The sequence below is a fragment of the Thamnophis sirtalis genome, unplaced genomic scaffold (genome assembly GCF_051295495.1).
Source record: "Thamnophis sirtalis isolate CommonGarterSnake01/CBP01778 unplaced genomic scaffold, rThaSir2_p1.2 scaffold_5, whole genome shotgun sequence".
In the NCBI taxonomy this organism is placed as follows: domain Eukaryota; kingdom Metazoa; phylum Chordata; class Lepidosauria; order Squamata; family Natricidae; genus Thamnophis; species Thamnophis sirtalis.
The window spans coordinates 63322822-63336229 of NW_028261385.1; positions in this window are offsets into that span (position 1 = coordinate 63322822).

Consider the following 13408-nt stretch of genomic DNA (forward strand, 5'->3'; position numbering starts at 1 on the left):
TTTGATACCCCTGTCCTTTAACAATGGTCTCTCAACCTTGGCAAATTTTACATGGGTGGACTTCAGCTCCCAGAATTCCCCAGCCTGCCAAGCTTAAGATTGCCACCCATTTTAACTCTAGGATCCACCCATCTTAAAGTTGCCAAGGTTGAGAAACATTGCTGTATAATATAGGGATTTTAAAAAGGAGATTGGGAACAAAAAACTTTAAAAAATGTACCATGAAACAGATGTTTCTTATACCAGAACAAAGGTGGGCAGCTATGGCCCCTTTATGACTTGTGGACTTCAACTCCCAGAATTCCACAAGTGATAAATTCCCCTTTATCACTTGTGGACTTCAACTTCCAGAATTCCTGAGCCAGCATGGCTGTCTCAGGAATTCTGGGAGTTGAAGTCCACAAGTGATAAAAGGTCCATAGTTTCCCACCCCTGTACTAGGGGCATCACCCCTGTACCCCACCCCTTTCTCTGTATATAGAAAAGTACAATATATTTTTCCACGTACAAAACTGCTGCTCAAAAGAGTTAAGAAGTAACTACATGCACTTTGATCTGCTTCGGTTGGTTGTTAGGAGCAAATGCCATGACATCAAGCTGCTTGTGCTGTTCCCTCAGTGCTATATTTTTCATTGCTAAGTTTTTCCAAACTGGTCAGAGACAGACAGGAGACGCCTTGCCATCCAGTTCTCTCAGCTCAGGACATGGGACCTTGGGAACCATAATGAATTCTTGTTGAAAAGCAGGCTGTTCAGAAAAAAACCCTGCTGTTTGATCTTTCTGTTTTTGCCTCTCCAACCTTGAGAAGGACTCTTACGATTATAGAGCTACTTAATATGAAGAATTGATATGAACTTCAATTTTTTGTAATAAATTATGCTAACTGGCCTATTGATGTTTTTTATCGTTTCGATCTACTCATCAGATAAATAAATAGATTTGACTCAACCTTCGTTTTAAATGAGATCCTGTTTTTGTAATAGAATTACTGATGTACTTAAAAGAACTATTTTGGAGAAACATAAACTGACCCAGAATGTTTTTTTAAAAACTTTATAGTAATCATATTATATGTATAGCCATAAGGATGCAGGTATTGATGTCTACCTTTGTTCTAGGCAAGGGGACAAAACAGGAAATGTCCAGTGGATGCTTGCAGTTATTGTGGGTATAAAATACTGAAATAGAGTATTTGCTGTTGATTTTGGAAAAAGCCTGCTTGAGCACAGATATTTTTCGGCATCTTAAGGCTTTGTTAAAGTAAAATGCTATCACGAGCATTCTTGATCTGGCATAAAGATTTGTGCATATACAGGGTGTATTAAAAGTCAGCCCCAGAGGCCAGCCACAATGATCTATCAATTTTATTTTGATTTTCAGAGGAAATGTTAGGAACATTTGAATTCAATGTGTCAAATGTGTACGGGCAGTGGTGGGATTCAAATATTTTTACGAACGGTTCTGTGGGCGTGGCTTGGTGGGCGTGGTTTGGTGGGCATGGCAGGGGAGGGATACTACAAAATCTCCATTCCCACCCCACTCCAGGGGAACGTTACTGAAAAATCCCCATTCTCTTCCGATCAGCTGGGGCTTGGGAGGCAAAGGATAGATGGGGGCAGGGCCAGTCAGAGGCGGTATTTACTGGGTCTCTGAACTACTCAAAATTTCCACTTTCGGTTCTCCAGAACTGGTCAAAACCAGCTGACTACCACCTTTGTGTAAGGGGTGGTTAGAAAAAAAACCAATTTGAACATTTAATATAATTTATATAATAAATTGTCTTTGTGGTTGACTTTTGGTGCACCCTCTATGTGTATATGCATATCAGTGCTGTGGAGAGAGCGGGAGGGAGGGAGGGAGATTGATTTGTATCATAGGAAGTTCTTGACTTACAACTATTCATTTGAAGTTACAGTGGCACTGAAAAAAGTGGCTTATGACTCATTTTCACACTTATGGCTGTTGCAATATCCTTGTGATCAAAATTCAAGTGCTTAACAATTGGCATGTATTTAGGACAGTTACATTGTCCCAGGGCCACATGATCACTATTTGTAACCTTTCCAGCTGGTTTCTGACAGGCAAAGTCAATAGGGAAAGCCAGGTTCACTTAATGACTGCTTGATTAACTTAATAACCGCAGTTATTCGCTGGACAACTGTGGCAAAAAAATGTCATAAAATGGGGCAAAACTCACTTGCTGGGCTTAGCAATGGAAATTTGGGGTTCAATTGTGCTCAAGTTGAGGGCTACCTATATGGCCATCTTCTGTTTTTGCATAAATAGCTAGTAGTTGAACGAGAACAATGCAGTGTGAATTATAGACCAGATTTTGATCACTCTCCTGCCTGTTGGCACTGTTGGAAACATTAGGGCTGACTTATTTAATACACTTCTTACATTAATGTGTTTGATCTAGGATAGAATAGTGGCAATAGTGCCTTTCAGATTTCCTGTCTTTGTGTCCAATTGATGGGTGTCACTTGTGGAGCAAGAAAGAGTTGGGTAATTGTATTTTTTCATTGGGTGCTTCTTGGGAATCTGCAGCTTGTAATCACCAAAACACGTAACTAACTAACAAGAAAAAAACAAAACAATATGAGGGTTTCCCCCTTAGTGAACATTTACCCATATTCTAATTTGAAGTAGAAGGACAAAAGGTTAGAACAGCTACACATGCTGGCCACTCCCATTCCTGTTTTAGCGAGTGGGGGAATCCTGATATGTTATATGATGACGTGTGTTTGGCAGCCCTGCTATAGACAAACACTTGGGATTGCAACCAACGGCTGAAATCACTCACAACTCTCTCTAGTTTATATTTGGTTTCTGTTAGTTTTTATTTCTTTATGGACTATTTGGCATTATATTTCTTTTCATATCCATTTCTGAAGATACCAAAAATTGCTGTTCACACAAATAGTGAAGTGAAGCTCTGAAAAATATTTTTTTCTAAGCTGGAATTAGTTATTACATTCTCATCATTCTTTATGGAAACAGAACATTTAGGTTTAATAGCTTTATGGTTCTAGATCTTATCTCTGTTACAAAGTACTCAGACATGGTGAAGTTCCATGACAGTTTCTTCTGGGGAAATTTTGGAAAATACTTCTTCTAATATTTAATTTCACTGCTCTTATTCTACACTTCAGGATTACAACCCGTAGATGTATTGCATTAAACAACTTAAACATATTGAAATGTTTTCATGAGTGACTTAAGGCAATCAAGTAAATCACTTTCACTTTGTACTTAATAAATACATAAATTTAGCACGCATGAAGCAGAGAAAAGAAACATAATTGAATATGGAAGCACTGCTATTTGCTCCAATTAGAAGAGGGATGTGACTTGCTTAATTCATGGAAGTAAGGTTTGTTTATGGCTTGTAAATATTTATCAGGGCCAAAATAATAAATGAAAGAAGCTGAGCATTGTTTGTATGTGTGGACACACATATGCATGCGATACCTGCACATCTTTTAGGCAGGAGCTGAATAGCAAAGAATGCTCTCCATAGAAAGGGCTCATCCCCAGTCGCAAAAAGTGAAGGAAGTAAGAAAACCAGAAAGAAGCTATATTATGCATTTCGTTAAAAGATAAGTGGATAAATTGTTTATGTGCTCTGTTGCACAGACGTGGGGAAGAGCAAGAGGGTGAGTGCATTTGTGTGCTAATGGCTAACTAGAATGAAAAGAAATGTAAGCAAAAAGTTAAGGGAAATATGGCTTCTTAGAAACAATATGTAATATGTACTGTGAATAGGCTATATAAAGGGTAAATCAGTGGTGAAATTCAAAATTCTTTACTACTGGCTCTATGGGCGTGATTTGGTGGGCATAGCAGGGCAAAGATACTGCAAAATCTCCGTTCCCACCCCACTCTCAGACCAGCCAGAGGTGATTCTCCAAACTACTCAAAATTTCCACTATTGCTTCTCCAGAACTAGTCGGAACCTGCTGGATTTCACCCTTGGGGTTAATATAGGTACCGTAGTCCTCAACTTACAATTGAATCAAAACTTTCTGTTGTTAAGTGAGAAATTTGTTAAGTGAATTTTGATATTTAAATTTAGACCTTCCTTGCCACCTCTGTTAAGTGAATCGCTGCAATTGATATAACTTAGTAACGCGGTTGTTAAGTGAATCTGGCTTCCCCATTAACTTTGCTTCTCAGAAAGTCCCAGAAGGTGATTACATGACCTTGGGATACAGCAATAGTCACCAGTATGAACCACTTATCAAGCATCTGGATTTTGATTACATGAACATGGGAATGCTACAAAAGTTGTAACTGTGGAAAATGGACATAAGTCACTTTTTTCAGTGCCATTGTAATTTTGAATGTTCACTAAATGAAGCACTCTAAGGTATGCTGTGTTCAATAATGGGATTCTTCAAACATTTAAGCAGTGCAAAGCCAATAACTGTAATCTAAATTGCATTTCTAAAGTTTTTTTTTTTTTTGTAAAGATAATAATAGTATGAAAACATGTTGGAAGACAGAAATACAGAAGGATCTTGGTTTACTAAGATTGAAATGACTACTTGTCTAGTTCCAGCATTGCTGGGGTTTTATGGTTTCATCTATCTGACTTCCTGTGTAGTTTCCTTTTAGTTAGTAGCTGTCCAAATAGTGACTATTTATACAGTGACAGAAGCTTCAAATAATCCTTATCTGGAAAAACAAAGGCGAAAAATATAGCCCACCACTCCATTTTTTAACATAGTTAGGAACAGACAATCTGTGTGCAAAGGACTGCTTAATAATATGATGTTGGTTGTTTTCAATTACTAACATAAATAAACTACTCATAAGAACTCTTGACTAAAGTATAGCTCTGACCCTTGCTTTAACCAAGAGTGTGCGATTAATAAACTATGGGGTATTCTTTATTGGCCAAGTGTAATTGGGCACACAAGAAATTTGTCTCTAGTGCATAACCTGTCAGTGTACATATAAACAATGAAGTGATAAATATAAGATACGAATAAGAGAAGGTAATAGGAAAAATGAGAAGGTTAATAGCAATACAACCCTACTACATGGGTAGATATCTTTAGGCATAAGACATTGCCTAAATTGGGAATTAGGTGTTTAGTAGAGTGATGGCATGGGGAAAAACAGTCTTTGTGTCTAGTTGTTTTTGTATGCATTGCCCTATAGAAACATCCAGAGTGGAGGAGAATAGGAATAGGAAAAGCATAGATAGTCCTGTCCATTAAAAAAATATCCTCCTACTGTGCTCAGAATAATAGGCACAGAATTGCAGGCTAGAGGGTTACCTGATCCAGTCTATGATTAACAGATCCATTAGCATCCTCTTTTCCATACATCAAGTGAATGTTGTTATCACATATAAGCACATGTTTTTTTAATGCCTTTGCCTAAATAATGGGAAGATTACATAATGAAAGAAAACTTAATATGGGAATTTGTTGCAAGGCAAAACTTCAGTGTTACTGAGTGAATGAAATGCAAGTCAGAATCTCTGACCGCTTTTTAAAAATTAATCTGAAAACAAAGAAGGAGAGAAAATGTAAGGTTTTCCCACATTGTTGTCAAAGTGTGCTTTTTCCAAAACCTTGAGGCAGCAGAAAAGATTGGTTCAGTAATTGGATTGTATTATTGCAACATGTTCTACAAGGGGTTATCCAAAAACTTCAAATCAACCCTAGCAAAATAGAGTGATTTGGGGGTATGTCTGTAACTACCCAGGATCTGATAATTTTCCTCTTTGATCTGTGACAATATTGTATTTCCCCTGATGGAGCAGATGAGTACCAGGGTAGGGCAACCTTTGCACAGATGCCAAACCAAAGTGGTGGGAAATTTGCAAATATAACAAATGCTCACTGAACCTTGGAGATTTACATTGTTTAAACAGAGAATGCAGTGAATTTATGAATGCTAATCTTTGTCAATCCTATTTTACATACTTTATTGCAATGTAATCTATGTAGGAAGGTCATATTTTAGAAGAAATACGCTAACTTAATTTTATTCAAAGGTCAATTTGCTAGAATAAGCTCCTGAGAAATATTCTTCTACAAACATATTTATTGAAGATCTATTTAGATTTTGCTTTGTCTCTTAAATACATCTACAATTATATACAGGAAATACTTATATATTCTAAATTCTATGGCATTGAAATTGTAAAGATTTGCAGAGTTTTGGGACCAAGATGGACTGCCTGTAGTTTAAGGTCAACCAGAGCTGTGTGGTGTGCTTATCCAGTGCTACATCAGTTTTTTCTGGATAACGAAAAATACTCAGGAATGGCTGCCCATCTTCAAAATTTAAATTTTTTGACTGATTCTGCCCTCATAATTGACATTCTAAATGAGATTTCTCTTCTGTCAAATGCCCCGCAAGGGAGAAACACAGACATCATCAAGGCTGAAAAATTGGTGTTGTGAACAATTAAAGCATTTGAAATGCTTAGACAAGGAAAGGGTTAATACAAAAAAAAAAGATGGAATAATAACTTCCGAAGCCTTCCAAAATGTAACATTTGTTCAAAATCAATTATTTGTTGCACTTCCTTGTGAAAAACTTTTGGAAAGCATCATCACCAATTTGAAGAAAAGGCTGATGGATTGCAAACATCTAAATACAGGCAGCCAATTGTTAAATGCAACAAATTCAGTAACATCGACTTGGCCATTCCCATCCAGTCACATGACTGCCAAGCCACTTCCACCCAGTCACATAACCGCCAAACCACGCCTACAAATTAAGCCACACCCACAAAATAAGCTACACGCACAGAAGCGGTAGTAAAAAAAATTGAAACCCACCCCTGGTTGGTCCTAGTCAATGAGTTTGGGATCAGTCACACCTTCCTAATCAAATCTTGAATCTTAGACCATATAGATTTTACAGAGCCAAAGTAACTTCAAAAAATTAGCTCCACTCTCAAACAGCATAGACTCAGAATTCCAAACCTCTTTCCTCACCAGCATGGAATTATTATAAGGAGTGCCCAGAATGGAAAATGGGCATCAATTTTGATCAGAAAAATAATGTTCTGTTACCTTGCCAGAGCCTGATTTACTGGTAACTTGTTTTCAATTTATTAAAAGCCACAACCCCATGCACAATGTGGAAAATCTAATAATGGATGTTTCCAAATAATGCTTATCAGGTCTTTCTCCCAAACTGGACAAATTCTAAATATGTGGATTTCATATCCAACATTTCTCAGCAATTGCCAGGCTGACTGGAATGGAAAAGCACAGATCTAGAAGTTGCCAAAATTGGAGAACATTGTGCTAGGCTAGTGTTTCTTACATTTTTCTATCTCAGGACTCCTTCCCACTTTAAAAATAATGGAAGACTTCAAGAAAGCTTTTGTACGTATGGATTATGTTTATCTATATTTATCAGTATTAAAAATTCAAATTGGTGCATTGGCTGCCACTACCACTTTTCACAATTATTTGATGGGATTTTAATATTTGATTATTTTTCAACCTAGGCTGGCAAATAGTTTTGGATCCATGGGAGGAGGTTGTGGGACCTCCAGAGGTCATAAGACCCCACTCCAGATGATGGAATTTAGCAAGAACAGGCGAGGAGGCAGAATTTTTGGATCTGCAGTATGCTTAAAGATACATTCCTCCCAAAAAGCATCCTTTCAACAAAACCCCACTATGCTGTAGTTGTAGCATTTCAATATTTTTACAAATGTCTTATGGTTAATGGTGGAGATTTGAAAAACTTCCATCTGGCTCTTGCTGGATTTATGGAAAATGGTATGAATCTTGTCAGTATTTTGAAGAGGTTTGGTTGCTTGATGTCCTTTATGGAGTCACCCAGCACAAGTTGGAGCCAATGGTTCAAGCAGTGCCAGATGACAATGTTTGGGAAGTCTTTAGCTATTCTGGTGCTCACTCCAGACTTTCTCCCAAGCATAATGCTGGCACCATCGGAACAGAATGCTATTAAATGTTTTTGCAGATATTAGGTGGTAAACCCAACTTTATGTAAGCTTCCCATCACTGAAGAACATATGGTCTCCACATCTTGTTTGTCCAATTCCACGAGCTCAACAAAAATGGTTGTTGGGCATTCTGAATCCTCAACTTTTACAAAAACTATCCCAACTGGTTTCATTGATAGTGTTGATGCTTCATCAATGATCAAATACACTTTCAGATCCTTTGAAATAATGCTGGTAAACATGTTGGTTTTAATTTCTTTTGCAATGAAATCATCTGTTTTCACTGCGGATCTCCATGAATGCACGCCTACTCCCAAATCTACTCCAATTGCCATTAGCAAATCTATCTGTCCTTCAATGTCTGAGAATGGTTTACATCAGTGATGGGCAACCTTTTTGGCGTGGTGTGTCAAAAATCGGCAAAAAATCGAGCATAACTCATGTTGTGTGTCACTTCGACAAAAACATAATTTTACGCAATTTATAGTTTAAACTACAAAAATGTATAATTGCAATATATAATTGTATTTAATAAACCAAAAACAAATTATTTAACATACCTGCTTAGTAACTTCTTTGTTAAGCGCTTTTGCATGCTGAGCTATGGAGTGAGCAAACTTGCAGAGTTTAAATTTGTAGAGCCTTTCATAAATTTAAGGATGGAGTTAGATTGGCTCTTATAAAGGTGTAGCTTCCTGGAAATGTATTCCCTCCTTTCATCCTCACTTTTTTCCAAGAGCTGGGAATGATTAGTTTCAAAATGTCTATTTATATTCCACGTTCTGCTTACTACCGTTTCAGTACATAGAACGCAAAATGATCTGCCATTTTTTTCTATAATGCCATACATCTCGCTCCATGTCTCTTGAAAGGGTCGGCCACTGCCACTACCACTCCCTTTACTTAACCTTTGTTTTTTATTTTTTGGGTGCTCCATCAGTGGGCCAGTGACAGCAGATAGAATTATAGATAGCCAATTAGGGGTTAACTAGCCTAACAAGCTAACACAACCTCCCCCTCACTTATCTCAGTTATTGTGGGCAATTACAAGTCCATGGCACCCCAATAGTTGCTGCTAATGGCGCTCACAGTTCCCGTTGGCACTCCGCTGTTCCCTGCTGTGGTGCGGTCGTAACCGACAGTCCCAGGAGTAGACTCTCTGTGCCGGCCTGACTGGAGAGAGGCGCGCACTGTTCCCGCGCTCCTCTCCTGCGGGTCCTCCCTCGCCGCGCTGATGACGTGTGTGCGCATGGCACGCACGCCTTACCAGCAGCCCCTGCGCTCAGAAAGGGGCGGCGGCAATACAGTAAGTGAGTGTGGGCGGGGGAGATCACACGTCGTCCCCCCCGTTCCTCCAGCACAGATTCTTTCATCCTCGGCGGCCGTGCAGGAGCCGAGGATGAATCGCATGAAATCCTGTGCGTGTCACCCCAAATGGCTACGCGTGTCAGCACTGACACGTGTGTCATAGGTTCGCCATCACTGGTTTACATCTTTGTGCCAGATTGTAAACTGTAAGAAATACTGTGCAAATAGTAGATACATGTTTTTCAGTTGACTTATCTACTGATTTTGTTATAGGATCCTGCTCCCATTGTTTAATGTTCTCTCTGCAAATGGTGTGTGATTTTGATTTAAAATGTTCCTTCATTTTTTTTTTCCTGAGAGATGCTTGCTGCACCTCTTTACTTGTCCCTGCTGCCTCGATCTGGAAATTTTCCATTCTCTGGAAACATGAATGCCTTTCTCTAATGAGAACCTGTGTTTCACACAGCACTCACAACCTAACTTTTTGTCAGAAACTGCTAGCCCATCATACTTTTCCTGGAAGTTTCTGTATTGCTGCAAACTCCAGCAGTTAAGAAGACCGGGAAGACTTTCAGTTGAGGAGATGGACTTGCTGCTTTCTCCAACTTCAGGTAGTGGAAGTGGTGGTGCTTGTGGTGCTGGTGCTTGTGGTGCTGGTGACTGTTTTGGATCAGCTGATTGTTTCTGTCTTGGTTTCTTGGTGAAGAAAGCGGTCATACTCTGTTGCCTCTTCTTCATCCTGTTAAATAATACTAACTGCAAAAGAAATAAAACAATATTGTGCTTTGGACTTGATTGTGGTTGTAAGCTGAGGACTACAGGTAACAGAAGGGATCTCTGTTTTCACCCAACAATGTACAGTCTTTTCAGCAAGGATGTCCCCCAACAAACAGGAAATATATAGTTTTTCATCTAAGAAGTTAGATCAAGAAGAAGGAATGTCATAGGTAGATTCACAGAGCAATACAGATTTCTTTTTCTGAAATTTATTCCATAGTTCAAAAAACAGAAATATATGAATTAGGTTCAGTACTTAGGTCAGTACAAGTAGTTTTTCAAGAGTTAGTGGTGTCATGGTTAGAAGCAATGGTAAAGCAAGATATGGATTTAAAACCAGAAATATTTTTTTGGCAGCAAGGAACGCCTCAGCCACTCCCCGGCCTTGGATAGACCATGAAGCCCACTGACACTCTCGTTAGTTTTTTGCCACCCCCTACCATCCGTGCCCCACGAAGTCGCAGCCAAGGCCTGCATAGGTTTACTTACCTTTAGGCAGCCACAGGAGGAGGCAGCAGTTCCATTGGGGCACAGCAGGCAGTACTCAGGAAGTCACCAAGTGATGATGCGAGGGCGAGGTCAATAACAGTAGTGGGCCATGTGGTGATTGCGGTATATACGGTATAGGGCTCTCAGATGTGGAGCGATCAGCAAGCCAGTGAGTCAGTGAGCAGTGGGCAGGAGGGCAAGCAGGGCAAGCATGTTGTGGACAGGCAGAGCATGAGAGCGAGCAAGGAACCAGCAGCCACTAGGCATGCGGGGCGAGCAAGCGGGGACAGGCCAGAGGACTGGACCAGTTCAGGGGTGTGGCCAGTCTGCTGGTCCTACCAGTTCAGAGAGCCAGTCCCAATTTTTACTACCAGTTTGGCCAAACCAGTCTGAACCGGTAGGAACCCACCTCTGGTCCCAGCACATGTTTAAACACTCATGCGCTTCTCTGTTCAGGAATAGTCATAAACAAATTCATATTCTTACTGTGCTCCTTCTGAAGTATGTACTTTTGGCTCGTCATCCACAGTCGTAGTTGTAGTAATATTAGTAGTAATAGTAATGCTAATCTTTCCATTTGAAGGAAAGGTGACATATAGATTGCAATCCTATATTTGCCATCTAATGTATTTAATGGGATTTATTATTGAATAGAAGATTGCTAAAGTATCCACTAAATAATGTTGCCCGAAACAGATCCTTTGAAATAATGCTGGTAAACATGTTGGTTTTAATTTCTTTTGCAATGAAATCATCTGTTTTCACTGCGGATCTCCATGAATGCACGCCTACTCCCAAATCTACTCCAATTGCCATTAGCAAATCTATCTGTCCTTCAATGTCTGAGAATGGTTTACATCAGTGATGGGCAACCTTTTTGGCGTGGTGTGTCAAAAATCGGCAAAAAATCGAGCATAACTCATGTTGTGTGTCACTTCGACAAAAACATAATTTTACGCAATTTATAGTTTAAACTACAAAAATGTATAATTGCAATATATAATTGTATTTAATAAACCAAAAACAAATTATTTAACATACCTGCTTAGTAACTTCTTTGTTAAGCGCTTTTGCATGCTGAGCTATGGAGTGAGCAAACTTGCAGAGTTTAAATTTGTAGAGCCTTTCATAAATTTAAGGATGGAGTTAGATTGGCTCTTATAAAGGTGTAGCTTCCTGGAAATGTATTCCCTCCTTTCATCCTCACTTTTTTCCAAGAGCTGGGAATGATTAGTTTCAAAATGTCTATTTATATTCCACGTTCTGCTTACTACCGTTTCAGTACATAGAACGCAAAATGATCTGCCATTTTTTTCTATAATGCCATACATCTCGCTCCATGTCTCTTGAAAGGGTCGGCCACTGCCACTACCACTCCCTTTACTTAACCTTTGTTTTTTATTTTTTGGGTGCTCCATCAGTGGGCCAGTGACAGCAGATAGAATTATAGATAGCCAATTAGGGGTTAACTAGCCTAACAAGCTAACACAACCTCCCCCTCACTTATCTCAGTTATTGTGGGCAATTACAAGTCCATGGCACCCCAATAGTTGCTGCTAATGGCGCTCACAGTTCCCGTTGGCACTCCGCTGTTCCCTGCTGTGGTGCGGTCGTAACCGACAGTCCCAGGAGTAGACTCTCTGTGCCGGCCTGACTGGAGAGAGGCGCGCACTGTTCCCGCGCTCCTCTCCTGCGGGTCCTCCCTCGCCGCGCTGATGACGTGTGTGCGCATGGCACGCACGCCTTACCAGCAGCCCCTGCGCTCAGAAAGGGGCGGCGGCAATACAGTAAGTGAGTGTGGGCGGGGGAGATCACACGTCGTCCCCCCCGTTCCTCCAGCACAGATTCTTTCATCCTCGGCGGCCGTGCAGGAGCCGAGGATGAATCGCATGAAATCCTGTACGTGTCACCCCAAATGGCTACGCGTGTCAGCACTGACACGTGTGTCATAGGTTCGCCATCACTGGTTTACATCTTTGTGCCAGATTGTAAACTGTAAGAAATACTGTGCAAATAGTAGATACATGTTTTTCAGTTGACTTATCTACTGATTTTGTTATAGGATCCTGCTCCCATTGTTTAATGTTCTCTCTGCAAATGGTGTGTGATTTTGATTTAAAATGTTCCTTCATTTTTTTTTTCCTGAGAGATGCTTGCTGCACCTCTTTACTTGTCCCTGCTGCCTCGATCTGGAAATTTTCCATTCTCTGGAAACATGAATGCCTTTCTCTAATGAGAACCTGTGTTTCACACAGCACTCACAACCTAACTTTTTGTCAGAAACTGCTAGCCCATCATACTTTTCCTGGAAGTTTCTGTATTGCTGCAAACTCCAGCAGTTAAGAAGACCGGGAAGACTTTCAGTTGAGGAGATGGACTTGCTGCTTTCTCCAACTTCAGGTAGTGGAAGTGGTGGTGCTTGTGGTGCTGGTGCTTGTGGTGCTGGTGACTGTTTTGGATCAGCTGATTGTTTCTGTCTTGGTTTCTTGGTGAAGAAAGCGGTCATACTCTGTTGCCTCTTCTTCATCCTGTTAAATAATACTAACTGCAAAAGAAATAAAACAATATTGTGCTTTGGACTTGATTGTGGTTGTAAGCTGAGGACTACAGGTAACAGAAGGGATCTCTGTTTTCACCCAACAATGTACAGTCTTTTCAGCAAGGATGTCCCCCAACAAACAGGAAATATATAGTTTTTCATCTAAGAAGTTAGATCAAGAAGAAGGAATGTCATACGTAGATTCACAGAGCAATACAGATTTCTTTTTCTGAAATTTATTCCATAGTTCAAAAAACAGAAATATGTGAATTAGGTTCAGTACTTAGGTCAGTACAAGTAGTTTTTCAAGAGTTAGTGGTGTCATGGTTAGAAGCAATGGTAAAGCA